Source organism: Sceloporus occidentalis, unplaced genomic scaffold (assembly GCF_023333645.1).
Source record: "Sceloporus occidentalis isolate IW3139 unplaced genomic scaffold, rSceOcc1.0.p SCAF_111, whole genome shotgun sequence".
Taxonomy (NCBI): Eukaryota; Metazoa; Chordata; class Lepidosauria; order Squamata; family Phrynosomatidae; genus Sceloporus; species Sceloporus occidentalis.
In genome coordinates, this window is record NW_028317091.1 from 810598 (window position 1) to 836325 (window position 25728).

A 25728-nucleotide genomic window follows, 5' to 3' on the forward strand; every position below is an offset into this window, starting at 1 on the left:
CTATTGAGAAAAGGAATCTGTTTGCTATTTGGAGCATATATATTTATTATCGAATATATTCTATCATTCAATCTACAAATTAAAATGAAGAACCGACCTTCCTTATCTCGCTGGACATAGATCTTCTCATATTTTATCTCTCTTGCAATAAGAATTGCTACTCCTCTCTTTTTCTGATTTCCTAATGAGGCATATTCTATTACCGGATATTTCCTAAAGGAGAGTTTCTGCACAAATGCATTTGTCCAATGAGTTTCCTGGATTATTGCAACCTCAATTTTATTCTCTACAAGATGATTAATTAGAGTAATTCTTTTTTGGGGAAGATTCATACCCTGCACATTTAATGAAAAAAACCTTGAAACCATTTTTTCATCAATTGATTATAATACTTTTTGATATTCTTTATGAGGAGAGAAGAAAAGTTATCATAGACCCACTTTGGATTTAACATATTACAGTACCATATACAACATATAACATAAATTATACAATACATAACATATCTATATTTATCTCTATTGTGTAAGGTAAATATACCCTTTTGCCTCATCACAATTAGATAGTTGGTTAAGGCGATGCCAACAGAAAAGGGAAAAAGAAAAAAAAAAAAAAAGAATTATTATTATCTATAAAATAATATAATTGAATAATTGTGTCTTATGTGTGTATAGTTGTGAAATTCCTTCTAATTAATAATATTAATGTGTATATAATTATATTAACACCTTCTGCAATATTGCAGAGTGTATTTAAAATGTGTTTAAAAAAAATCTCAAAAAACACTTATTTGTGTATGATTGTGAAATTTCTTCCGAATAATGTTATTAGTCTATATGTGAAAAGATGTAAAAATTTACATCTTCTGCAATAATGCAGAGTGTATTTAAATAAAACAAGTGTTTACTATATAATCGTGATCTAATATAAAAAAGAAAAAAAAATTACTACATTTTAATAAGTGAAATATAACTAAATATTATCATGTCTATATAAATAGTGAAATTATGTAGTATTAATATGATATGTGTAATTATAATAATAGTCCTGCTTATTGCAGAATTTATCTTCTAGTTATTACAATTATAAAAGTGTTATACCACCTCAAAAGAGGAAAAAAAAAAAAAAAAAATAAGGAATTATATATATTTCTTCAAGTCTTAAATCATATTAGATTAGTCTTATACTGCTTTATTTATCCAACTCCTTTTCCATCCAGCCTTGCGCATCTTTAGAATTTCCAAATACTTTAGATATTCCATTATACAAGATATGAAACTTTAGTGGGTATCCCCACCAAAATTTTATATATTTCTTTTTTAATTTTTCAATTATAATGCTAAAGGATCTTCTTCCTTGTCGGATGGAAAGCGGTATATCTTGAAAAAATAGCAGTTTGGAATAAGCTTGAATATCCGATTTAAATATACGTGATGCCTTCATCACCTCATTTTTTGTTCCAAAAGTATTAAATCTAACAATTATGTCTCTTGGAAAATGTCCTACTACATTATTTGGTTTTGTTATTCTATATACCCAATCTATATCAGAGATTGTAACTTTATTATGTATGTCCATACTATCAATCACGGTCACCAGAAAAGTTATAGTTTTATCTTGAGTAATAATTTCTTCAATTCCTCTAATTCTAATGTTTTTTCTACGGGCCCAATTCTCATTATCATTTATTTTACGTTCTAATACTTCTATTTGTTGTTGTTTTTTTTGATTATCTTGAAGTAACTCTTCAGTTTTAATTTCAAGTACTGCTATTTTTTCTTCAGAGGCAATTACTCTCTCTTTAAAATGATTTATATCTGATCTTATTTCAGTTAAAAAAGTAGCCAATTCATTTTTTATTAAATCCATTTGAGCATTTAAGGCTTTTTGTAAATGTATTTGAGAGGTTTCTGCTTGATCCAACTGCCCACAACTCTCCATACTTAAATTCGTATTATCCATTTCCATTGAATCTAAAGTTGTATCTTGCGTTATAGTTGTTTCTATTGTTTTCTGAGATTGTGGAGAAAATATATTATCAATTTTCCTCACATTTTTTGAGGTTAGATCAACTTTTTTCCTCTTATCTTTCACCATCTCTTTTTCTTTTATAGCAGATAATTTGTGCTCTATTCCTTTCTTAATTGGTATTCCTACTTCAACAAATTGTTCTTACTTCTATTAGAGGCACTCCCTTAATTGTATTATTACTCAAGCAAATTAATTAATTAGTACATAAATGCATAAATGATCAATTGAATTACTAGATTATTCCATAAATAGATAATTCCAATAAATACATAAATCCAAAAATAATTTAGATTAAATAGATAGAATTCATTAATATATTAGTAATTCATGAAAAATTTAAAGAGAAAAATTCATGATAAATTGTATTATTACTCAAGCCAATTAATTAATTCATAAGTGCATAAATAATTAATTAAATTACTATATTACTCCATAAATAAATAATTCAATAAGTACATAAATCTATAAGTAATTTAAATTAAATAAATAGAATTCATTAATATATTAGTAATTCATGATAGATTTAGAAAAGAGAAAGAAAAAAAAAGAATTCATGGCAAATCAATTAATAACAATTAATCTGTTACCTATTAAACATATGATTCATTATAGTTCAATCATCTCTCTCTCAATATATTATATACGTTTCAAAACTTCAATATTTCCATCCAATCTTAAGAGAGAGAATCAAATACATATGATTTTATAAATAATAATCAAATGTCTTGTGTCCTTTTGTCCAATGATCCATGATTTAAAAGTCTCTCCTTAATGATTTCTTGATTCGAAGTAGATATATAAAGTGCTAAAGTGCTAAATAATCTATAAATAATAAATATTAATCGATTTGAAGATATAAAACATGATCATAAGCGTCTTAATCAATGATATTAGTCTTTCAAATTCATTCCGATTTTCCACATGCTTTAAAGTTACTTATCTCTTCCGTAGATGGGATCATATATACTTTTATAGCTCACTCCAATCCTTCAGATGCGAACTCCCACTTTCTTTATCTTTAGTCTGCGCCAAAAGCTGATTATCTCCGCCTTCCGTCTCTATCCCCTCAGAGCCGATTGATCTCCTCCGTCTGCTCTGATTCAGATTCTCCGGGGCATTAGGTCAGCGTTACATTCGTATAGATAATCCGTCTCTTTCCTCTCAGAGCCGATAGATCTCCTCCGTCTGCTCCGATTAGAATTCTAGGGAACGTTGACCTGGCGCTGCAGTCACACAAATCACACAGATATGTCAGGAGCTAAACAGTCGATCATTGAACCGTTGGGGCCGCAAAAGGTCAAACTCGAAGCTCAGAATTCCATCTGCAGCATCGCCTTTACCAGACGCTCCACCCAGTCAGCGTTTTACGTCATTTCCCCGTTGTTGTCATTTCTGCCTTGTTTTCTTTTTCAATACTCTTTGGGTTAGTGTGTTTTCTTAGCCACCTACATTTTAGAAAAGAAAAGCTCTTTATAGTTGCAAATGCAATCAATGAGAACAGACTCAAAAACATTTCTTGTCCACTAGTCCACCAATTGTTTAACTTGTGGAGAGAACGTAGTGCAAAATAGGTTCTCTACTAAAGTTTCTAAATACACATTTTAATAGAAATTAAAACACTGACTTGTGGAGAACGTGGGTATCAATCCCACTACCTCTCACATGCAAAGCGAGCGCTCTACCGCTTAAGCTAATCCCCCTACACAACTAGTATGTTATCCAACAAACACAATTTGTAACAGATAAGATTGCAAAAATATGTGTAGTACAATAAATCTGACCTCCTTCCAATTACAGCCTCTAAAAATAATCTGGAGAATGCGGGTATCGATTCCGCTACCTCTCACATGCGAAGCGAGCGCGCTACCACTTGATCTAGTAATATCCAGTTATTTATTATGCTACTTAATGTTAAACCAACAGAGGGGAGCATTCTGTCCGAACACATATTAGCCATATGTGGCAGTGTGCTCATTTGCATTTATTCAAATAAAATATATTCCCATGATCCTTTCGTGTAATGGTTTAATACAAAAAAAACCCCAAATAAATAGAAAAAAAGAGTTTGCAAGTTCGACAGAATTAATGTCTGCGAGTGCGGACATTTAACTCTTGCAGCGGGGAGACCAGCGGATCATGGGGATATATTTTATTTAAATAATTAATAGATGAAAATGAACACACTGCCACATATGGCTAATATAGCTTCAGACAGAATGCTGCCCTTGAGTAGCATAATAACTTTGGATTTCAAGCATATGCTATTTAATGTAAAACCAACAGAGGGCAGCATTGTGTCCGAAGTTATAGTAAGTTATTTATGCTAAGCTAACTGTTGCAGCAGGGTCCCAGGTTGCTTTATTTTTTTTTCTGCCCAGCAACTAGTGGTAAGGGCCGTGCGAGTGAGCTTATTGGTCGCTTGCACAGCCCTTTACCCTACGGATTTCTGCTCCCGTTATCTAACGCAGCATCGCAGGGGTTAACGGGAGCGGAAATTAGGAGTTAAAAAGGCCGTCCAGGTGAGCCCTATTGGTCACCTGCAGGGTCTTCCTCTGGCATCAACCAATTGGTTGATGCCAGAGGAAGACCCTGCAGGTGACCAATAGGCTCACTCACACTGCCCTGTAACCCCTGACGACAAACCTGCAGATTTCCACTTCAGTCAACTCCCGTGATGCTGTGAAGATAAGGTAAGTTAGATGGGGAAGGGACCGGGGAGAATAGTAGACGAAAGCGAATATTCTTCGTGTGTGAATCTTCGTCTTCGCCTACGTTTTACCGGCAGTGTCTTCTCTTTTTCATGTCTTCGGAACAAACACGAAAACACGCTCTTCATGTTCGTTTTCATGTTCGCCTGAAGAAAAATTCACAAGTCTGCTTTATAATTGCGAATGCAATCAATGAGAAAAGACTCAAAAACATTTCTTGTCCACTAGTCCACCAATTGTTTAACTTGTGGAGAGAATGTAGTGCAAAATAGGTTCTCTCCTTAAATTTCTAAATACACAGTTTAATAGAAATTAAAATACTGGCTTGTGGAGAATGTGGGTATCGAACCCACTACCTCTCAAATTATTGAGTTTAGGTATTTCAGCCACATCCATTGCTAACAGGCAGAGCCGGCCTTAGGCGTTCTGGCGCCCTGTGCGGACTACTCCTCTGGCGCCCCCCTCACTACCCCCCCTCTCTGCCCCTTCAAACTACCCGCCCTCTCTGCCCCTTCAAACTACCCCCCCATGCCCCTTCAAACTACCGCCCCTCAAACCACCCCTTCAAACTACCCCTCCCCTCTGCCCCCTCAAACTACCCCCCCTGCCCATTCAAACTACACCCCCCCGTCCCTTCAAACTACACCCCCCTCCCTCTGCCCCCCCTCTCTGCCCCTTCAAACTACCCGCCCTCTCTGCCCCTTCAAACTACCCCCCCATGCCCCTTCAAACTACCGCCCCTCAAACCACCCCTTCAAACTACCCCTCCCCTCTGCCCCCTCAAACTACCCCCCCATCCCTTCAAACTACACCCCCCTCCCTCTGCCCCTTCAAACTACACCCCCCTCCCTCTGCCCCTTCAAACTACACCCCCCTCTGCCCCTTCAAACTACACCCCCCCTCTGCCCCTTCAAACTACACCTCCCCTCTGCCCCTTCAAACTACACCCCCCCCTCTGCCCCTCCAAACTACACCCCCCCTCCAAACTACACCCCCCCTCTGCCCCTTCAAACTACACCCCCCCACACTTACCTTGTTGCCGGAGTCCTGCGGTGAGAGCGGGAGGCATCCGTCTTCTCGCTCTGCCGGCATTTCATGTTGAGAGCCGGAATAGTCCGGCGCTCAACATGAGATGCCGGCACAGCGACGGAGTCACGGAGAGTAAGGGGCGCCGAGCGGTTGCCGAGAACTTCACGAGCAACCGCTCGGCGCCCCTGACCGGGACATAGATTTAAGCATCGTTTTTTTTTTTTAACTTTATTTAACATGAATGATGTTAAATAAAGTTTAAAAAAAAAAAAACGATGCTTTAATCTAAGTCCCGGTCAGGCGCCCCTGCAACCATGGCGCCCTGTGCGGTCGCACAGGTCGCACACCCCTAAGGCCGGCCCTGCTAACAGGTGTATAAAATCAAGCACATAGTCGACCCCTTTTCTTTAATCTATCTTCCTTTTCTTTAATCTATCCTCCTTTTCTTTAATCTCTCCATTTTCATTATCTTTCCTCCTGTTGCATTTTATATAATCTCTCTAATCTATTTCTCCCCTTTCTGATGTTCCTTGACCAGCCCAAAGAGGTAAGGAATCTGGCCCAGTATTTTGAGGTGGCTATTCAGGTAAGGTGAGCGCTTTAGATGTTGGGGAATATGATTAATGCTATTTGTTTTGAGCAACTAGCAAATGGATAGCAACATAGGGTTCCAATAAAAACTAACTTCCCATACCGGGAGTCGACCCCCAGCTGCTTGGGTGAAAACCAGGAATCCCAACCGCTAGCCCACATTGGATGGTGTATGTGACAGAGAATCCACAGATCCTATAGGAGGTGAACCTTTTTATTTTAAAATACAGTTGTAATGCCTGTCAGTCCGCGGCTGCAGTTCATGAGTTCCTGTTCCAATGATCTTTGTGAGATGCGTCAGAGTTATAGTTTATTTGGATCTTCCCAGATAAAGTGGTCCTTTTGCTGACCACGGAATTCACACCTAAAGTCCACTCTTCACTCTGTAGGATCAACCTACCATTTTTTTTCCCGTCTCACAAAAATATAAAGCTTCCTTCCAGCCGGAATCGAACCAGTGACCTAAGGATGTCCGATTATTTGCTACAGTACTCCGCTCTACCAGCTGAGTTATCGAAGGTAACGCTTCAGTGTGCTGTCCATGCTGAATGTACGTGGAGCTGCCCCTCCCTCACCAACATGGTATGCATTGTGTTACAAGCTACATCAAGTTGAAGGGTTAACATTGCAAATGGCTTGAAACTTACTGAATAGACTAGGATGTGCAAAAAAAAAAAATGTTGCGTTGGCTGGGAATCTAACCCGGGTCAACTGCTTGGAAGGCAGCTATGATGACAATTGCCGGTCCGGGCACGTCACAGAAAAACAAGTCGTTTACGACAATTGACGTGCCAGGACTGGCATGTCTTTAAACAGGAGAGCGGTCACAAATGCAGTACCTGTATTCAACCTGCAAGTGGAGCCAGAGTTCTCTAGAGGGTCTGGAGACCATCTAGCGAACTTTTTCTTCTTTATTGTTTTTTTTTCCCGGGCCGCCGCCATCTTGAGGATGGTGAAGATCACCGGCAGCGGCGGCCCGGGAAAAAAAACAATAAAGAAGAAAAAGTTCGCTAGATGGTCTCCAGACCCTCTAGAGAACTCTGGCTCCACTTGCAGGTTGAATACAGGTACTGCATTTGTAAAAGATTCTAACACATTTAACATCTCTTTTAACCCTAGTAATATGAAATGGACCATATATAATTATTGGTATAGGCAATAGTCAAAGATATGTAATCATTGTTCATAAATAAATGATTATTAAGATATATTAATAGGTTTCAATAATAAGCTTCAAGGTTTCCTTGACCTTAAAATATGGAATGAAGGATTTGCTGAACAGGCATTCTATAGATAGGATAGAAGCTTGCTAATGCATGGTATAGTTGTAACTCTAAAAGGGCATTACAGTATGCGTACAGCCACCACCTAAAATAGGGTTTCGACGTGTAAAGATCTTAGTGAGCATGTTTACCCAATTAGGTGAAGACCAATAGACTGACAAGACTGACATCATTATTCAAACCGTGTATATAAGTTAAGGCCTTGGAGAAGCATGGGAGGAGAGGTAGAGGGGAGATGTACTTGCCATCCACGGACTCTTCTCGTCCCAACACTCCCTCCCTCCATCCTCAGGAATGCATAGGACAGATGTCATGAACTAAATTCCTCTCCAAGGTTTTGTAAGACTTGTTTTATATTATTTTTGTTATCTACTTTTTATATTCTTCTTCTATTTTTTGTTCGTATTAAATGTTTTACCTTTGTTTGCATCTAAGTGACTCTGCCTATTTTTGACGCACATACATTTATATGTGTTCCAATTATTTGAAGTTTGTATTGGCCCTATACATTTTATTACATATCTGGCGTGCCAGCCCTGCGTATTTTTTCCTGACCTTTGCCCTCCAGCTTGCTCAGGGGGAAGGGCAGATATATCTGTACACTTTTTGCAAACTGTCGGGAGAAAATTAATAAAAGGACCTTTGAGGATACAGACTTTCAGATTTTTATTGGAACCACAAGTGCTAAGAGACGCTATTGATGGCAGACGCAAGACAGCCATACAGCGTGAAACAACAGCCACTCACGGAGAGTTCACTAAACAGGGTAAGTCATGTATTTTATAAAAACTTATGCTAACAAAAGTAAAATAACTTTTCAATTTGATAATTGTCCTACTAATGCACAGCTATGGGCTAGTATGTACAAACAATGTGAGCTAGAAAATATGAAGATAGATAAGAAATTGTTATGTATTGATAAACTTAAGAAGAAACTACAAAATGTCCTAAGCATGTTTAAAACGTTTAATGACTTGATTGTGGAGGATTTACAACCTAGACAAAGTATTTGCATGATTAACAAAGTTGTACCAGAATCTAACCCTGATGACAGTACTGACGACTTTAACAGCTGTCCCGACTGTTTTGTTTTAGCTCAGCAATTAGAGGACTTGGAGAGGTATAGGGATAGACTGTCTAGATTATGTTTTAAAAATAAAAAGGTGTCAGTTATCACAAGACAAGAAGGTAAGAAGGACGTATCCTTTGTTCCTGAAATAGCTGGTACCTCAACGATAGATTCTGATGAGGAACTTGACGTAGGAGGAGTTGAGAGACAAAAGCTCAGAGACAGTGCAACAAAATTGACTTCAAAAATTAATGATCAACTAATGAAAATTGCCAAAGATCTTCCTAAATGTGACGATAAGATGGATGCATTCCATAATATTGATGTATTTGAGACAAATACAGACAAATTCCAATTAAATAATAAACAAAGAAACGCCATTTTTAGGTTTTGGATACCTTCCCATATGTCCAAAAGGTTACAGGACACACCTACAGAGGATGCATTAGGTCAATTAGTGCATGCAAATGACATGGATAGATTGAAGCAATTAATTCTGTTCACAACTGGTGACTCATCTCCATCTCTTGACTTAATTGAATCTCTAAAAGTAAATCTGCAAGATGATCCCTTTGCATTTTTGTTGAAATTTGAGAAAGCCTATAGAATGGTAATGGGAATTGAAGATGGAGATGAACCACAGGCAATGATTATAGCATTTGTAAGGAAATTTAAATATCTAGATCCTGTATCAGTTCAGCTTGCCTCTGAAAAACCTAGTTTGCAAGAAGCAGCCATATTCATTGATCGTATTAGAAGAGCAATGAAAATGTCAACTGTAAAGGTAAAAGTATCTACAGTACAGGAACCAATTGACAAACGGCTGGAATGCCACAAACTAATCCTACTAATTTTGAACGATTTGATAATACTAACCAAAAGATATTCAGACCAAATGTTAGTTGTTATCATTGTGGTAAAAGAGGACATTTGAAGTGGCAGTGTAAACAATTTCTTAAAAATAGAAAATTTGTCCCTAGAACACAAAATTTTGGGAAAGAGAATGGGCTGGTGCCAACAGCCCCACCTACTGGTGAACAGTTTAAGTCAACGTCCCCATACACTCCACTAATAAGACAGGTGCAAGAGCTGACAACAAATAGTACTGCTACTAATGTAACAGGAAAGAATGTCAGGGGGGGTCTGACGCCCTCTCAGTGACTAGATAAGAATCAATCACTCTGTAAGTTGACCTATGTAGCTCCAGTGTCAACTGACAACTGTTGCAGACCATATGTCAAGGGAAAATTACAGGGAAAAGAGATTACATTCCTAATTGATACAGGAGCTCAATTAAGTGTGACTAATCAAGCTTTGCCTATAACATCTAATTCACCTGTTTGCACGATTGTAGGTTTTAGTGGTAAAGGTAATACTTCAGCAACTTTAGTTACTGGTGTTTTGTTTGAGATTCCTGGCTATTTGTGTACTGAAATTGATATCTGGCATTGTCCTAGCTCAGAAAATATCTTAGGGGCTGACGTAATGAGAGAAAGAGGTTGGGTCATTGACTTAGGGAATCAAGTGATTTGGAGAAGTAATAACCTTAAAGGGCCTGTAGTAATAGATCCAAGTGACTATAGTATAGTGGGCGTTATCAATTTAATTGAGGAGGTATCCCCAAATCATGTTTGGCCACAAATGGATTGTAATGACTTGACTCTTGTAGAAATTGTGCAGAAACATCCCTCGTTATGGGCTCAGTCTAAGAATGAGGTAGGGACAATGAAAGATGTTGTTGTTAAAGTGGAAGGAATAGATCCCATAGCTCAGAAACAGTACCGATTGCCTCCAGATTCAATTGAGCCTTTGTCCAAAATTATTGAAGAACTACTTCAACAAGGCGTCATACGCAAATCAAATTCAGTGACAAATTATCCGTTATGGGCAGTTAAGAAACCAGATAATTCTTATAGAATGCTTCTAGATCTGCGTATGTTTAATAAATGTACCCCAAATGTGGCACCAATTGTAGCAGATACCCCTGACATCATGTCTCGATTGAATGCTAAGGCGAAGTTTTTCTCGGTACTGGATATTAGTAATGGTTTTTTCAGTATTCAGATAGAGAGGAGTTGCCAATACAAATTTGCTTTTACTTTTCTGAATGAGCAATATGTATTTTGCAGATTACCACAAGGGGCGCACATGTCACCTAGTCTGTTTCATCAGGCATTGGCAAAAGTGTTATCAAAATTCTCAAGGCAAGATTGTATTCTACAGTATGTTGATGATATCTTGTTGGCAACAGAGAGTAGGGAGGAACACCTCACCTTGTTAGCAGAATTGTTTGATCTGTTGTACGAGTCAGGATTGAAATTAAATCCAAGGAAGGTCCAATTACTGAAACAAGAGGTTCAGTACTTGGGAGTTTTGATAAGTCCAGGCCAGAGACGTCCTTTGCAGGAAAGAGTAGCAACAGTAGCAGCTTTGCCTGTACCTACAACTTTCAAAGCTTTAAGACAATTCCTGGGACTTGTAAATTTTTCTCAGCAGTTTTACTGCAGCTACAGGGAAAAGAATGGAGAATAGTTGGCTATTTTTCCAAACTCCTTTCACCTGTAGAAAAAGGGTTTGAAACGTGTGAAAGACATTTGGTGGGTGTACACTTTGCAGTTAAGGCGACTGAACATATTGTTGGGTTTAACAAACTAATTCTGCAGACTCCTCACTCCACTTTGAAATTGCTTCTTGAAAAAAGTATCCCAGGAGTGTCACATCAAAGATTTGCACATTGGTTGTTGTCTTTGTCTCCAAAACAGATTGAAGTGGATCATAAAGCTAAATATGTGCTCCCTCAACTAATGCAATATGAGGGTGAATCACATGAGTGTGTTGAGACATTTCAGGGGGATTATCCATCTCTTTTTAGAAAAGAAGTAGAGGAAACTGATGAACCAGTATTTGTAGATGGTTCTAGATTTTGCTTGAAAGGACAGTATTATACCGGATATGCCATTTGGTTTCCAAAGAAAGGTCGAGCTATTCAGCATAGACTACCAGGACATTTTTCTGCCCAGAGAGCAGAAATTGAAGCTGTTAAAACAGTATTGGAAATTAACGAGAAAGAAAACAATGATCCTTTGGTAATCTATAGCGATAGTTCATATGTCGTACGTTCACTAACAGACTACTTACCAGTGTGGAAAAAACGAGGTTTTGTGGATTCATCTAACAAAATCTTAAGTCATGTTGATACACTGCAGACTATTTTTGAGCTTGCTTCTAAAAATCCTAACCGATATGCTATTGTCAAAGTACCAGGTCATAGCAGAGGAACTAGTGATTTAGCTTTGGGAAATGAGAAAGCAGATTCTCTAGCAAAGGAAGCAGCTTTGGCAGGAGAGATAGTGATGGAACTAGAACCGTTGGAAATACTACCAGTAAAGAGTAAGGAAGCAAATCTACCTTCATTTAGTGATGAACAGATGAAAGATCCGTTCATTGTGGAATGTAAGAATAAAATAACACCTCCCTTTGTTTGTGAAAATGGAGTGGTTTGTTATGAGATGCAAGGTAATTTACTTCCAGTTGTGCCTAAACACTTGCAGACGGAATTCACCCGCTATAATCATGAAAGTTTAGGTCATGTGGGTCAGCAAAAATAGCTGGAAATTCTCAAAGAGAAGTTTTATTGGGACAAAATGGAAGACTCTGTACAAAATGTTGTTCAGTCATGTCTCATTTGTGCTCAAGTAAACCCCAGGCCTAAAGGACAAAAGCCACCACTTCTAAGAATTGCACCTGCAGACGGTCCGTGGTCTACATTGCAGATTGACTACATAGGTCCCCTACCTTCAGGTAAACAAGGTCTCAGGTATGCATTAGTCGTGGTAGATGTATTTTCTAAGTGGGTAGAACTGTTGCCTGTCAGGAAAGATGATGCTTTGTCTACGGCAAAAGCATTGGTGAATCATGTTTTTTGTACTTGGGGAATCCCAAGGATGATTTCTTCTGACAGGGGGAGCCATTTTACTGGCAAAGTCATGCAGGCTGTTTCCGCAATACTGGGGGTACGTCAACAATTCCATGTTCCATACCATCCTCAGTCCGCAGGTATTGTAGAAAGAATGAACAGAACGATTAAGTCTAGAATTGCAAAAATGTTACTTGATAAAGGAAATACTTGGGTTGATGCAGTACCTCTGGTATTGATGAGTATTAGGGGAACAAGCTCCTCAACTACCCAGTATAGACCTTTTGAATTAATGACAGGAAGGAAAATGCCATTGATCTTTCCTCATGAACCGTTTTTGTCTACTCCACAGAAAGATGCCATTGCAAGAACTAAGTGGTTACAGGTACTTCAGGATAATTTAAAAACAATCCTTCCTCACGCAGCGTCTAGAATGCAGCGTATGGTACCGCCTCACTCATCTAAATTTGTGAAAGGAGCATCAGTAATGATTAAGACTTTTAGGAAGGCAGGACCTTGGGAAAGTAATTGGGAAGGACCGTTTGAAATAATCGACACAATGGGTCAAGTTATGATCCTTGTTCAAAGAACAGAAAAAAACAGTGAAAAATACCCGTAGGCAGCAGAAGCTGTGGGTACATGTTGACCAGTGTAAATTGTATGTTTCTAACTAAATTCTGTTCTTGCAGGAACACAGTTCTGCAAGAAAATGGAGAAACAAAACTGTTTACTATTGGACAGAGAACCTCCAGAGAAACAGCAATACAAGAAGCGTGACATCAAAATAGCGTGTTACATATTACTTCCATGGTTGTTGGTGCTGAGTTTTTTGATTGCTGTGTTGTTTGAACAGTACCAAAAGCCAATTGAAATTGATGATCAGACAAAGGATTTACCACAGAAGATATTGTTATTGCATAAGATAAGAGAAGTTCGGGTGGATCGACTCCTGACATCAGACATTGATACATCAAGAGACATTGTTGGACAAATTAGATTCGTTATAATTTAAGGTATACAGATTTTGTATTTGATGGGGAAAATCTGGAACAATTAGATGTTTCAGCTTGTCTTCATTTTGTTTCTAAAGTAATATGTCTTCCAGGGCAAGAAAAGGTTGTCTATCATTCTTGTTTTCACAATCATTCATCATGTGAAGCCAGGATTGAAAGTGTTACATCTATGCATGAATTAATGACTCAAGTAAAGATAGGGAAAGTTTGTTTTCAAGTAATGAAGGAAGAGTCATTGATCAGAGCATTCTTTTCAAATTGTATGCATAATGATACTCTTCACAGAGGATTATATTGCATAGAAGGTGATTTGAAAAAGTTGGAGATAGATGGGAAAAAGTTTAATGTCTCCACTATAGGTACAGAGCGTTTAAGAACACTACCTCAGCAATTTAATCTGACACAGATAGACCATTTTCCTTGGAAAACATGGACAGAGGAAATAAAGAAAGATAAGGGATTATTGGCCATATTAAAGCAACAATTGAAAGATGCAGAAATTGTTTTCCAACATAAACAAGGTGAATTAGAACAAATTCAACATCAATGGAATGATATGTCTGGAGTTAATTGGTGGTCAAATTTAAAAAAAATCAGTAAATATGTGGTCACAATCTTCGGTAAAATCAGCAGCTGGGAATATATTGTTAAATCCAATTGTTATTATAGCTATACTTGTTTTATTATGTATTGTTTATCAAAGTTTTCTTATGTGTAGAATAAGTAAGATATATAAACATGTTAAGTATGAAGTAGATAAGGGAGATGGAATATTAAGGGAAATGATAAAAAGAGCACAATCCTCTCATTCCATAACAAATGTAGAGAAAAGGGTGTCTCATGCTAATGATTATCATATGGTCCCAGTTAAAGTGTGATGTGATTGTAGTATAAATGTGATACGAATGTGATACGAATGGTGAGTAAATGTGTGTATTTGAAAATATATGATAAGGATATTATCCTATCATCAGGGGGAATTGTAAAAGATTCTAACACATTTAACATCTCTTTTAACCCTAGTAATATGAAATGGACCATATATAATTATTGGTATAGGCAATAGTCAAAGATATGTAATCATTGTTCATAAATAAATGATTATTAAGATATATTAATAGGTTTCAATAATAAGCTTCAAGGTTTCCTTGACCTTAAAATATGGAATGAAGGATTTGCTGAACAGGCATTCTATAGATAGGATAGAAGCTTGCTAATGCATGGTATATAGAGAAAATGTCGTGAAACGAAAAAAACCAAATAACACGTGTCACTCAGGTGAGGTATAATGAAAACTAAATTAAAATAATACTTCCCTAATTGGACCGCAGCTCCCAAACAACACTCTTCCTCAAAGTGTGAAAATACGAACAAACCAAAATTGTATGGGGCGCAGGAACATATATAGGAAAAGGTAGAAAACAACACAATATAGTGTAGATTGTACTTCCAATATTGGTGATTAGGTGATATATTGCAGTCACAAGAAAAAGAGGCAAATCCAACCCTTCAATATGGACTGTAAAGAGGCTTTAATATTCTTCAATGAAAATCTAACAAACAAACTTAAAATGGTGCAGTATCTTAGGTAAAAAGCATATACCAAATAGAAATGCACTCACAGTTTTTTCATGCATAAAATGCATATACAGGCATAGGTTAAAGTCCAATTGAGTCTTTTTCTACGCGTTTCGCCCTTAGGCTTCTTCAGGAAATTCAATTGGTGCAGGTCTCTGCGTGTGTCAGCAAAATCAGCGATCTGTAAGTATTTCTGTTCGTTATGTCTGTTCTTTTATAATGATTTGTATGTGTATTTCCGGGTATGTCACCGCGTATTTGACCTTTACGCTGGTGGTATAGTGGTATATATATATATAGACATACCTATATTAGTATATGATCATAGGTTTTTGCCAATATATGTATCAGAAAGGAAATTTATGTTAATAGCTATAATAGAAGTCTCCTTCTTCTCAAGTGATTTATTCTAATAAATCTATTACTATTCACCCATATATATAATGTGTCATAAGTATATATTAGTGTCTTTTAAATTTTCCTATCCTAATATCTCAATTCTAGCTTTGTGAAAATATCTTATCCAAAGATTAACAGTACTAATATATCTCTGTGAGTCTCTGTGAGTCCCATAATTTTATCTAATATTTTTAAGAAAAAAAAAAAAAGGAAAAAATAAATTTAAGAATTTGTGATAATCTATATCCTAAGTAATCTATTGTATCTTTTATATTGTTATCAACCATTTATATCATTTATATCTTATCCAACCATTACATTACCAGCTTAGTGACAGGACTAAAATTATAACACATAACATATAATTTCCAACCAGTGCATTGCCAACTCAATGAATAAACCAATCATAATATTTCCCAATTAGAATAGTATTTTAGGTAATAATATGGTAATATCTTATACTTTATATCATAAATTAAAAAAAAAAATAAAAAAAAAGGAAAAAAATAAATAAAAAATTTTAAATAAAAAAGAACCAAAAAACAACATAAATTTTCTTCTATAGATTAGAGAGTCTTATATGGTAAGATTCCATTTCAGTAAATTGTCCTTTGCTTGTATAGGATCATTGCAAATATAGATTTTCCCTTGATAATTAATTCGTAATTTTGTGGGAAAACCCCAGGAGTAAATAATATTATTTTGCCGTAAACAGGTAGTAATATCAGAATATTTTTTTCTGTGTATTCTGGTTGCACGTGAAAGATCGAGATACGTAGTTAAGGATGCAAATTTTGCAATTTTAGTAGGGTTCCTTCTCATTTCTTTAACTAGATCTTCTTTAATTCTATAGTTGGCAAAACAAATGATAACATCTCTAGGTGTATTTGTTTGTGTCCAGTTAGGAGGCAGCGGAAGTCTATGGGCTCTTTCAATTAATATCGGACCGTAGTTTGGACAATCTATATATGTTGAAAGTAGTTCCATCAAGTACGGTTCCAGTTCTATCACATCTTCAGATATCCCACGAATTTTAAGATTTTGTCTGCGTGACCTGTCTTCTAGGTCTGCAAGTTTAAGATCTTGTCTTGTTAAATCTGCTTTTAATACTTCATTTTGAGATTGAAGCTGTTTAATTTCCAAATGTAACATAGTAATTTCTTTTGATTGAGCAGCTAAAGTGACCTTCATATGGGTCATTTCTTCCTTATATTCTTTAAGATTATGGTCCAAATCAGCTTTAATTTTAATATATAAAGAATCTAGTGCCATCATCAAATTGGTTTTTGTAATATAATCTGGCGGGTTGGTTATACTAATCTCATTTAGTCGATCTGGAGACGATTTAGATGATAAGACAGAAGTATCCGTTTGACTTTTAGGAGAATAGTAGGCACTAATTGGAGGAAGTTTCTTTGTTTTCACAGACATTTTAGATTTTTCCTCTTTATCACCCGTGCCAGTTTTGTCACCTTTTGGAGGCATTATCATTGCCCGCTTTTATCTTTAGAGAAGAGACCTATAAAGGTCTATACGCCTTTAAACCGAAATCTATTTAAGGCGAATTAGTGTAAATTATATGCAGATTCATACACATCAGATTTCAGAAGATGAAAGGTATCTTCAATAGCAATATAGAATGTTATTTCAAAAAATTAATGTATTTATATATATATATATATATACAGTTCGTATGTTTCATGTATTTCTTGTTGGTTTAATTCAGGTTTTAGTAATTTCATTTAGAGATATCAAGAGTGTAATAGCCAGTAGCCAGGAAACTCACGGTTACCGCTTCCAACTTTATTGGAGCTTTATTGGCACTCTGCCACGCTTAGCATCCGCGTCCAGCTTCTAACACTCAGGAATTGATTACCAAAACGTAGGAAACAAAAAGCGTTGGTGGTATAGTGGTGAGCATAGCTGCCTTCCAAGCAGTTGACCCGGGTTCGATTCCCGGCCAACGCAAAAATTGATTTTTACACATCCGGGTCTGTTCAGTAAGTTTCAAGCCGTTTGCAATGTTAACCCTTCAACTTGATGTAGCTTGTAACACAATGCATACCATGTTGGTGAGGGAGGGGCTGCTCCAGGTACAGTCAGCATGGACGGCGCACTGAAGCATGACCTTCGATAGCTCAGCTGGTAGAGCGGAGGACTGTAGAAATTAATCAGACATCCTTAGGTCGCTGGTTCGATTCCGGCTCGAAGGAAGCTTTATATTTTTGTGAGACGGGAAAAAAAATGGTAGGTTGATCCTACAGAGTGAAGAGTGGACTTTAGGTGCGAATTCCGTGGTCAGCAAAAGGACCACTTTATCTGGGAAGATCTAAAGAAACTATAACTCTGACGCATCTCACAAAGATCATTGGAACAGGAACTCATGAACTGCAGTCGCGGAGTGACAGGCATTACAGCTGTATTTTAAAATAAAAAGGTTCACCTCCTATAGGATCTGTGGATGCTCTGTCACATACACCATCCCATGTGGTGTGTGCAGGGTGGAGACACGTATCCCATATGGTCTAGCGGTTAGGATTCCTGGTTTTCGCCCGGCTTCGACTCCCGGTATGGAAAGCTAGTTTTTATTGGAACCATTTGTTGCTAGTTGGTCAAATCAAATAGCATTAAACATATTCCCCAACATCTAAAGCGCTCACCTTACCTGAATAGCCACCTCAAAATACTGGGGCAGATTCCTTACCTCTTTGGGCTGGTCAAGGAACATCAGAAACGGGAGGAATAGATTAGAGAGATTATATAAAAAGCAACAGGAGGAAAGATAATGAAAATGGAGAGATTAAAGAAAAGGAGGATAGATTAAAGAAAAGGGGAGAGGAAGTGACAAAAGGTAGCGGTAAAGAAAAAGTGGACAAACAGGGAGAGGTAAAGAGAAAGGGTTGGGAGATAAAGAGAACAAAGATAGATGAAGAGGAAAAGGGAGACATAATGCCAATGTCTGTCTAGGGAGATGGTCGACTATGTGCTTGATTTTATACACCTGTTAGCAATGGATGTGGCTGAAATACCTAAACTCAATAATTAGGGGTGTCCACATCCTTTCATAAAGTGTATATGTTTTATATGTAATATGTATAATTTGTCCCTTCAGAAAATTATGTAAAGGAAACTGTCACTGCGGGAAAAGTGAATTACACCGGACAAATTTATGGTAAAACCTGATCATACTGCTCTTGTTCTCAGGGCAGCCCCATCACCATGAGATGGGCATAAAGGGATCAAGTATTATATCTTCTATATCTGATGATTGCTGGAGGAAGGGTGGAATTCCTGAAACTGCCAGTGCTGCTTAGTTATCCCCAGTCTGGCCACCGACAACTTATAGGTAACTATCCGTACGAATCACAAAACAGGTGTATTTATAACAACATTACATTGTATGTATAGATTTTATAGCACCACAATATACTGACCAGGTATTTCATTTTATAGTTATAGTGAGTTCTGCATCAGGTTCAAACATATCATGGAAAAATCATCTCAAAATCCAAATTACAAACAAGAAAAACAAAGGAATACACTAAAGCAACAAAGCAAAAAGTATGTGAAGCACCAGTCATTTACCTGAAAGAAAGACATCAGTAGATTGACCACCATTTTCTTGACTAGGCCAAGACCTAGGGCAACAGCACCACCTTCTGGTACAAAACTGAGGAGCAGATTGCCCTCTTTGGTGATGAATCATCGGTTCTGTATTTTAAATGGGAATAACGATAAGAAGTGTTTCTACCCAGTTTTGAACCGGGGACCTTTGTCGAAAAGGCAAACAGTACAACCGCTACGCTATAGAAGCTTAAGTGTAGAAACAAGCCAGGCCAGAGAAGAGGATCGGACCAAGGCAGAAGATGACAATTTTTAACATTTCCTGAAGGTCGGCCACATTTCTAAATGTTCTGATGAAACATTCCATATTCCACATAAAACTAAATTCTGCTAAAGGCTGAAAAATGACACAATAACATCTACATATGCAGAACTCCTAAAACCACCCATGTAGCAGATCTATCGGGCTCTGTGAAAACTGGTTCCACACTTCTTTTACCTTCGTTGTATATCAGACTGGATCTAACTCACATTATCCTAAAACTCAAGGGTCACAAAACCCAGCCTTTCCCAGGACATCATCAGCAGGGTTCATTTTTATGAAATTAAAGAAAACGTTACGCAACCTCCATAGAAAGTGAGCATCCTCTGAGTGCTGCTGAGTCTGAGCTCCGGGATATGACATCATTTCCCACAAACAAAAAATGGCTTTGGAAAAAAACGGGAGGAAAATGTTTTTTTTCCGGACCTTCCCATCTCTAGATTAAAAGCCTATCTCTCTGTCCAGCGTTGGTGGTATAGTGGTGAGCATAGCTGCCTTCCAAGCAGTTGACCCGGGTTCGATTCCCGGCCAACGCAAAAATAGATTTTTACACATTCGGGTCTATTCAGTAAGTTTCAAGCCGTTTGCAATGTTAACCCTTCAACTTGATTTAGCTTGTAACACGCATTGTTGGTGAGTGAGGGGCTGCTCCAGGTACAGTCAGCATGGACAGCGCACTGAAGCATAACCTTCGATAGCTCAGCTGGTAGAGCGGAGGACTGTAGAAAATAATCGGACATCCTTAGGTCGCTGGTTCGATTCCGGCTCGAAGGAAGCTTTATATTTTTGTGAGACGGGAAAAAAAATGGTAGGTTGATCCTACAGAGTGAAGAGTGGACTTTAGGTGCGAATTTCGTGGTCAGCAAAAGGACCACTTTATCTGGGAAGATCTAAAGAAACTATAACTCTGACGCATCTCACAAAGATCATTGGAACAGGAACTCATGAACTGCAGCCGCGGACTGACAGGCATTACAGCTGTATTTTAAAATAAAAAGGTTCACCTCCTATAGGATCTGTGGATGCTCTGTCACATACACCATCCCATGTGGTGTGTGCAGGGTGGAGACACGTATCCCATATGGTCTAGCGGTTAGGATTCCTGGTTTTCGCCCGGGTTCGACTCCCGGTATGGGAAGCTAGTTTTTATTGGAACCCTTTGTTGCTAGTTGGTCAAATCAAATAGCATTAATCATATTCCCCAACATCTAAAGCGCTCCCCTTACCTGAATAGCCACCTCAAAATACTGGGGCAGATTCCTTACCTCTTTGGGCTGGTCAAGGAACATCAGAAACGGGAGGAATAGATTAGAGAGATTATATAAAAAGCAACAGGAGGAAAGATAATGAAAATGGAGAGATTAAAGAAAAGGAGGATAGATTAAAGAAAAGGGGAGAGGAAGTGACAAAAGGTAGCGGTAAAGAAAAAGTGGACAAGCAGGGAGAGGTAAAGAGAAAGGGTTGGGAGATAAAGAGAACAAAGATAGATGAAGAGGAAAAGGGAGACATAATGCCAATGTCTGTCTAGGGAGATGGTTGACTATGTGCTTGATTTTATACACCTGTTAGCAATGGATGTGGCTGAAATACCTAAACTCAATAATTAGGAGGGGTGTCCACATCGTTTCATAAAGTGTATATGTTTTATATGTAATATGTATAATTTGTCCCTTCAGAAAATTCTATTTATGTAAAAGAAACTGTCACTGCGGGAAAAGTGAATTACACCGGACAAATTTATTTTAAAACCTGATCATACTGCTCTTGTTCTCAGGGCAGCCCCATCACCATGAGATGGGCATAAAGGAAGCTGGAATGGAAGCTGGTCTTTGAAAAAGACTTGAAATGATGAGAGGGAGAATTAAAGCAACAAAAACCTACTCAACGCTAAGTGAGCCTTTTGTTTTCTTTTTCAATACTCTTTGGGTTAGTGCGTTTTCTTAGCCACCTACATATTAGAAAAGAAAAGCTCTTTATGGTTGCGAATGCAATCAATGAGAAAAGACTCAAAAACATTTCTTGTCCTCTAGATAGGTTCTCTCCTAAAGTTTCTAAATACACAGTTTAATAGCGCTCTACCACTTGAGCTAATGCCCCTACACGACGAGCGTCTCGTCCAAAAAACACAATTTGTAACAGATAAGATTGCAAAAATATGTACAGTACAATAAATCTGACCTCCTCCCAATTACAGCCTCTAAAAAGAACCTGGAGAATGCGGGTATCGATCCCGCTACCTCTCACATGCAAAGTAAGCGCTCTACCACTTCAGCTAATCCCCCACACACTGTTAAACACAAGAAGTCAACTTTTTTTTTCTTTTTAAAGTCCTAAAGAAAAGAAACTTGTAAGACCATCTTCATTTCCAATAAAGGCTCTTTTTATTTTGTTCCTAGCACCCTGTCAGTTGAGAAAAAGTGTCACTAATGGAAGCTGGTCTTTGAAAAAGACTTGAAATGATGAGAGGGAGAATTAAAGCAACAAAAACCTACTCAACGCTAAGTGAGCCTTTTGTTTTCTTTTTCAATACTCTTTGGGTTAGTGTGTTTTCATTAAAGTAAAGCTGGGATGCTTTTTTTATATATTCAATGTCTTCTGATTTTTCCATTAGTTTATGGTTCAATCTCCATTCTGTTCTAAATTTTTCCCCCTTCTCTTCCAAATCCATAGTAACTAAATTATGGTCAGACCATGTTGTTTCATGTATTTTAATGTTTTTTGCTTTTAGTGCTAAGTTACATTCTCCCAGAATTAAATCAATACGGGAATATGAATTATGTGTTTTAGAAAAACATGTAAAATCTTTTTCTGTAGGATGGGCCATTCTCCAAATATCAAATAACGCATGCGCTTTTAACAAAGCTTGGAATCTCTGGGCTTGCAGGAGGAGATTTCGATCCTTAATAATTCTCTTTGAAGACATTTTATCTAGATGGTGATCTAATATACAATTAAAGTCTCCCATCCATATTAGAAAACCCTGTTTTACCTTCTGAACTTTTCCCAAAAGATTAGATAAGTATCGAGCTGGGGAAGTATTGGGTGCATATACATTTACTAATGTGAATAATATATTATTAATTTCAACAATTGCTATAATATATCTGCCATCGGGATCAGTTTCTACGTATTTAAATTTTAAATCCAGATCTTTAGAAAATAATATGGCTACACCTCTTTTTTTCTTTGTTTTTATTGATGCCTGTATGGAATACGAAAATCTCTGATTTCTTAAGGTATTATTGTCCCCCAGACGCCAATGTGTTTCCTGAAGGAAACATATGTTTATTTTTTCTTGCCATAACCTTTGCAATACTATATGTTTTTTTTGGGTCGAATTAAGGCCTTGGGTATTTATCGTACCGAACCTAATCATCTTTGGTTAGTTTAACAATCTTACTTATTCTCCCAATGGGTCTCACATTGTATGTCTTTCGTAAAACATAAACATGGAATCCACAAAAAAACAAGACAATAATTAAAAACATTAAACAAATTTGTAGGGATAACATCCACCGATGTATTCGCCTACAACCGCACCAATTCTCCCCTCTGATAGTGCGGATAATTAATGCCATCGATCAGATGACAGTTGGAGTCTAGGTATAGGTTATAAAAATTATCAGCTAAGTATATAGGTGCCCATATTATTCCTAAGAAAATAGGGAGAAAAAAAAAATAAAAATAAAAATATAAAAATAAAAAAATAAATAATAAAAAAAAAAAGATCTTTTTTTTACAACAGAGCAATTTTCAAAAAAAAAACTAAGTGTAACCTATAAATCAAGTGAAATATATAATATGTCTCATAAAGTGCATTGAGTCTTCATTATTTTGATTATCTCATTCTAATTACTTATTAAGTAGCTAGAGATACTCATACCCAAGATTCACATCTCTTATATATTGTGTAACGTGTTTTTACAGTGTCTTAGATAATAATAAAAAAAAAACAAAAAAAAAACTTGTGGAGAACGCGGGTATCGATCCCGCTGCCTCTCACATGCGAAGCGAGCGCTCTACCACTTGAGCTAATCCCCCTACACGATGAGTGCTTGATCCAACAAACATGATGAGTGCTTCATCCAACAAACACAATTTGTAACAGATAAGACTGCAAAAATATGTGCAGTACAATAAATCTGACCTCCTTCCAATTACAGCCTCTAAAAAGAATCTGGAGAATGCGGGTATCGATCCCGCTGCCTCTCACATGCGAAGCGAGCGCTCTACCACTTGAGCTAATCCCCCTACACGACGAGTGCTTGATCCAACAAACATGATGAGTGGTTCATCCAACAAACACAATTTGTAACAGATAAGATTGCAAAAATATGTGCAGTACAATAAATCTGACCTCCTTCCAATTACAGCCTCTAAAAAGAATCTGGAGAATGCGGGTATCGATCCCGCTGCCTCTCACATGCGAAGCGAGCGCTCTACCACTTGAGCTAATCCCCCACACACTGTTAAGCCTTAGAAGTTAACTTTTTTTTTCTTTTTAAAGTCCTAAAGAAAAGAAACTTGTAAGACCATCTTCATTTCCAATAAAGGCTCTTTTTATTTTGTTCCTAGCACCCTGTCAGTTGAGAAAAAGAGTCACTAATGGAAGCTGGTCTTTGAAAAAGACTTGAAATAATGAGAGGGAGAATTAAAGCAACAAAAACCTACTCAACGCTAAGTGAGCCTTTTGTTTTCTTTTTCAACACTCTTTGGGTTAGTGCGTTTTCTTAGCCACCTACATATTTTTTTTTTTTTTTATTAAAATGAACATTTATTGAAATGAACAGCACAAAATACATTCACAGTAAAGCTGCAACATTGTTAACATCACAAGGTCTGTTTTAACAGTGAAACATTGTTACATAATATATACATGAGAAGATTAAACAGTTAATAGGGAAATCAAGAGCACCATTTCTTCCACTTTTTTGTCTTCCAGATTCCTTCTGCATCTAATTCACCTAACCGTCTTATATCTATCATAAAGTAGAAGTATGCTTTCCCTTTAATCATCCTAACACAGTCTTCTACATTTATCTCCTGTTTGTGAAAAATTAGCAGATTTCGGACATCCCATATTACCTCTTTAAAGCAGCATAGGAGTAACCACAAAACCCTCTGTTTTTCTTTCTCTAGCTTGCATAACCCATACATCATTATAGGAAAGCTGATGGAATTCAACCCAGTCAGCCCTTTAAAGAGTTTTGCCATTTTATTCCAAACACTTTTCACATATTGGCAGCTCCAGAAAACATGTATCACACTCTCTTCGCCACCACAGCCAGTCCTTGGGCATATTGCTGTTCTACCGAGCCCCCTAGCGTATTGGAAAGCTCTGGTTGGCAAACACTGCAGAATGCTCATCCACACCACATCTTTTTGTCTACGGACAATTGTTTTGTCTTGCACTCTCTTCCATACATTCTTGCTCTCGTTCTCAGATAAGCCATCAATAACTTCCACTTTTTCACGTTGCTTGAGCAGGTTAGTCACCTGTCGTTTATCGCACCATTGAGCGACTGTAATACCTTTTAAATTGTAATTTCGGACACACTTTTCTATTCTGTCATAGAACCAGGCGACAGTGACACTGTTGTCTAATACACACAGTCCATATCTGCGCATTATGTTTCCAGTCATATATCTTGTCATGCACCCAGCCATATTTTCTTTTAAGCTGCTCTTAACACACCCCTCTACGTACTTGACTAGTAGAAATCTCTCTACATTTGGCATGTGCATCCCACCATTCACTCCATCTTTCATGACTCTGTCACGTCTCAATTTCTCCAGCTTGGATTTCCAAAAAAAGATAAAGATAATTCTCACTACTCTCTTCATATATCTGTCATTAGGTGGAAAGACACAACACACGTATAATAAAATGGGGAGCAGAACAGCCTTGATAACAAGAACTCCTCCTCCAAAGGATAAGTTTCTCGAGGACCACAAAACAATTTTTTGTTGCAATTTGTTTACAACTTTTTTCCCAATTGCTGACACCCTTCAGTTCGGAATCAAATTGAATGCCCAGAACTTCAATGTTTCCGTGTTCAATTGACCATCCACTCGAGGTCAGTTCCTCCCACTTGCCAAAGAGTTTGCACTTGCATTTATTCCAGTTGACATTCAAACCGCTCGCCATACAAAAAACATCAGTCACAAGTTTCACTCTCCTCAAGCTAGACATACTCCGACATACAACCGTTACGTCATCCATAT

At 37.3% G+C, this 25728-nt stretch overlaps 6 non-coding genes across 6 annotated transcripts; 4 read left to right on the forward strand and 2 right to left on the reverse strand.

The window, feature by feature from the left end:
• Positions 1-17513: 17513 nt before the first annotated feature.
• Positions 17514-17585, forward strand: TRNAG-UCC (transfer RNA glycine (anticodon UCC)). Its single transcript has one exon. It is a non-coding gene; the product is annotated as a tRNA-Gly (tRNA).
• A 159-nt stretch (positions 17586-17744) lies between these two features.
• Positions 17745-17830, forward strand: TRNAY-GUA (transfer RNA tyrosine (anticodon GUA)). Its single transcript is given in 2 exon segments — positions 17745-17781; positions 17795-17830. It is a non-coding gene; the product is annotated as a tRNA-Tyr (tRNA).
• A 2137-nt stretch (positions 17831-19967) lies between these two features.
• Positions 19968-20039, forward strand: TRNAG-UCC (transfer RNA glycine (anticodon UCC)). The gene has a single exon. It is a non-coding gene; the product is annotated as a tRNA-Gly (tRNA).
• Positions 20040-20191: 152 nt separating this feature from the next.
• Positions 20192-20277, forward strand: TRNAY-GUA (transfer RNA tyrosine (anticodon GUA)). The gene is given in 2 exon segments: positions 20192-20228; positions 20242-20277. It is a non-coding gene; the product is annotated as a tRNA-Tyr (tRNA).
• A 3404-nt stretch (positions 20278-23681) lies between these two features.
• Positions 23682-23754, reverse strand: TRNAA-CGC (transfer RNA alanine (anticodon CGC)). Its single transcript has one exon. It is a non-coding gene; the product is annotated as a tRNA-Ala (tRNA).
• A 137-nt stretch (positions 23755-23891) lies between these two features.
• Positions 23892-23964, reverse strand: TRNAA-CGC (transfer RNA alanine (anticodon CGC)). The gene has a single exon. It is a non-coding gene; the product is annotated as a tRNA-Ala (tRNA).
• Positions 23965-25728: the final 1764 nt, after the last annotated feature.